Raw genomic sequence first — 4,303 nt, 5'->3', positions numbered from 1 at the left:
ACTAAAGGACAGAAAGACAAAATGCCCATTCATACACCTAGTACAGAGTATTTGATTTGAACCCAGACAGTCTACTGAACTTGTGCTCTTAACAACTACAGACAAGATTTGTAATGAGACCTTAAGTTAACATCTTACTAGTGTCATTCCTCTGGTCCAGTTATTTATCCTCTTTATGTCCCAATATTTTCATCTGTAAATAGGAATAATTATGTGTATACATACATATATATATACACACATATATATGTCACAAGATTATTATGACAGCATAGTGAGATAATGAATTTAAAAAGGCTTGGTGCTTGTCATCACTGCTGCCAACTGACCTAAGCTAACATGGCCTCAAATGTCAGGTTCTTTTGATAAATATTGAAGCCTCTTGCGGTTAGAGCTGAGTTATGCAAAGGCTGTGTTCCCCTCCCTTACAAACCCAATACCTGATAGTATGCTATTATGAAAGTAAGTCTTGGACAAATTTTGCTAAATGTCTTAACATTCATTAGCAAACAATTACAAAAACATTCCTGCTGTCCTTTTTTTTTTTTTTTTTTTTTTTTTTGAGACAGCGTCTCGCTCTGCCACCCAGGCTGGAGTGCAGTGGCGCGATCTCGTCTCACTGCAAGCTCCGCCTCCCGGGTTCACGCCATTCTCCTGCCTCAGCCTCCCGAGTAGCTGGGACTACAGGCGCCCGCCACCACGCCCAGCTAATTTTTTGTGTTTTTAGTAGAGACGGGGTTTCACCGTGGTCTCGATCTCCTGACCTCGTGATCCGCCCACCTCGGCCTCCCAAAGTGCTGGGATTACAAGCGTGAGCCACCGCGCCCGGCTACATTCCTGCTCTCTACTCTTAGATGCTCCAATGGTAAGCTCACTAAACAGACATTCTAAAGTTAAGACTAGCAGCCTTGAAGTCAAGGCAGAAAATGGGGACCTCTTGTGAGGTGGCAATTCCCTTGAACACTACACCAGCAGTAATAGAGATCTGAGGATGTCTGCTTCTTTATACTGCATTCATGCAATAGCAGGAGGCTGTGTTCAATCTCCCTACAAGCCATTCACCATGAAAATTACTCATTTTGCCAGAGAACATGATTCTCTAACATGCCCTGTTCTAATTAACAAACTCTCAGGTATCAATTTCCATAACCATATCTGAAGTGTTACCATCACCTTTGGAGTGTGGATACCTGGTTAGAGTACTTCAGCACTAATTAACTGCTTCTAGAATATGGACTATAGTTAACTTGTACATTGTCACATATGTAAAACTAATTTATACCAAATTAAAGTATCATCACACAACAATATAACAGTGATGTGTTTGCTTGATAAATATAGCTCCTCCCTCTTTCTGAATCCTTTCTCTTTGTCCATCCCCACACCCAACACATAGGCCCAGTAGAATAGGTGGCTAGAGGTTTTGGAGCCTAAATGTTTATGGAATCTAATCAGAAAGTGTGGGATTATAGAAAATTCTGTATCATTTCTCCCCAAGAAATAAAAAAGCTCATCATGTATATAAATGGATATATTCAGAACAGTATAGCAAGGTTGAGAATGATTATCTCTAGCTACACAAACTGTTGCTTTTTATAAGACACTTGAGTAAAACTTGCTGGGATAGAGAGACATAGTCCATTATGCAGTATTACCCACAATACTGAAATTGTGGATATTCCTTTAGTCTTTTATCTATGCATGGGTTTATCAGGCAATGTATATGTGTGAATTTGTGCATGATTTTAAAGATCCCATGACTCTCCAAAATAATTGCGGTTTATTTTATTACTGTGAAAGACAGCATGTTCTTGCTGTAAAAAATTAAATGATACAGAGAAGAATTAAAAAGAAAGTTAAAAATCTTTTAAAATGCTACCACGAGTGATGAGCACTGAAAACCAATCTCTCTGTCTTAACACACATGCATAATTATCAAAGAGATCATGGTGAAGACTTGGGTTAAGAAGTAGAAAAAGTCATAGCAAAGTTCAAAGCCTTCTAAGAAGTGCAGGCTTACATTTGCTTCCACGTAAATGTTCCTGTTCTGTGGCAAACCACTTCTCTGGACTTTTGGTGCAAACATGTAGTGTGAATTGAAAAGTTTTAGAGTTGTAGCTCTAAGGAGCTAACCTGGTCTGCACAGTAACACAAAAATTATCTCTGTGACAGCAGACTTTCCCTTTTGCTGATTATTTTCAGGAAATTAGAGAAAAAATATTAAATCGTTTCAAGACCAAGATAACATTGCTCATTCTTGGGAGTTGTATGTGTATAACAGGGATTACGCAAGCAACCACAAAACACCACTGATTTTGCTTGAGAAGCAGGCCTTAGACATGGTTACCACTTCAAACTGGAGAAAGGTCTCTTTGTTTATTGTCACTACATTGATCAAAAAGTTGCCTATGAGACCTGGATAAGACACTGCTTATCTCAGATTCCTATAATGTAAAGACATGCTAGTAGAAATTAGGCAGCCTGGACAAAATTTGAATTTATATATGAGTATTTTTAAGGTTATTTGTGTGTGTGTGTGGCAACAGTAATTCTGCCCTATGGTTCTGTAATGGTTTTTGTTTGTTTGATTGGTCGGTTGGGCTTTTTTGAGATGGAGTTTCACTCTTGTTGCCTAGGCTGGAGCGCAATGACACAATCTCAGCTCACTGCAACCTCTGCCTCCCAGGTTCAAGCAATTCTCCTGCCTCAGCCTCGCAAGTAACTGGGATTACAGGCATGCACCACCATGCCTGGCTAATTTTGGTATTTCTAGTAGAGACAGGGTTTCACCATGTTGGTCAGGCTGGCCTTGCACTCCTGACCTCAGGTGATCCGCCCTCCTGGACCTCCCAAAGTGCTGGGATTACAGGCATGAGCCACAGTGCCTGGCCTGTATGTTTGTTTTTAATGATGGGGTCCCACTCTGTCACCCAGGCTGGATTGCAGTGACCTGACTATAGCCCTTCACAGCCTCAAATTGTGGGGATCAAGCTATCCTCCCACCTCAACTTTCTGAGTAGCTGGGGCTACAGGTATGCCTAAATGTTTCTTTACTTTTTGTTTGCATTAGAAATATTTCCCCACCTCATTCCATTTTCCATATCTCTTAATTTTCTAAAATACAGGTGTTTTCTAAAACCAGGTCTAAACCCCACCTACAGCTAAAATCCTCCAATAACTTCCCATCACTTTGGTGATAAAATAAAAAATCGTTAGCAGAATTGAGAAATCCTTCCTGATCTGACTCTTAACTTCTCTCCCCCAAGTGGCATGAAAGCATTATTTGGATTCTGAATTCCATGACACCAGGTATCAAGTTTCCTACCAGTCAGAATCAGTACTTATTTACGGACCACATTTACAGAGGAAGACAACATGGAGAGGTTCTTGCTCTATTCTTGCCATAACACTGTGTCTTCAACTTCACAACTAGATATATAGTTCCTATCCCTCTAATTCCCTTCTCCTCTCTAGCCCTTTTTCACTTGATCAACACCTAGCTGATTCTAGCCTCAGCAAAGGCCTCACCTGCTGTATGTAGGAGGCCAGCTCTGCCCTTTCCAGAATGGGTTAAGTATACTGTCTTGTGTGTCCATATCTTTCTGTGCTTTCCTATATCCAGATCTCCAACAGCCCCTGTTGTAACCATCCTTGTCGTCACCATCTCACAGCTCTTACCACTGTGAGCTCCTTGGGGCCAGTGACTGTGTTTTTATTTCTGTATTACTAAGGTGAATATACAAGGCAGGAATTTAATATTAGCTAGTTCATTTGATCCTGCCAAACCTCTACAATTAAGGAAGCAGAAAAGGTCCCATAGCCATTCAATAGGTGGCTGAGGTTTAGAGAGTTTGGTATCCTGTCCAAGGTCTTACAGCTAGTTAGAAACAGAAACTAAATTCTCAACTTGAGTCCTGTATTCTTTCTACTATTCTCTCTCTCAATCGCTCTCTCTTTCTCTCTCACACACACACAGACACACCCTTACATGTTTCTACCATCGTGAATGAATTCTAGGTCACGTTTATGATGTTAACCAGATATTCCAACCACTATGTATTGATATGACTCTAAAACGAAAAAGATTTCTGAAAGCATTTTGCAAGGCGTTTATAGAAGTAAGAGATGTGTTTTCATTTTATCACCACAACCTCCATTAAAAATTGGAGACTATTATTCCTGGAGACTTCAGAATTTTCTTTGGAAATATCCCCCAATTCAAAAGGAAGTCTGACACAGCCTCATAAAAATCTATGTCGTAATAGGTGCTGTGTCACTGAAAACCACTGAAAAGACAGGGTTA

Source organism: Nomascus leucogenys, chromosome 10 (assembly GCF_006542625.1).
Source record: "Nomascus leucogenys isolate Asia chromosome 10, Asia_NLE_v1, whole genome shotgun sequence".
Lineage (NCBI taxonomy): Eukaryota > Metazoa > Chordata > Mammalia > Primates > Hylobatidae > Nomascus > Nomascus leucogenys.
Note: the sequence above shows the minus strand (reverse complement) of the source record.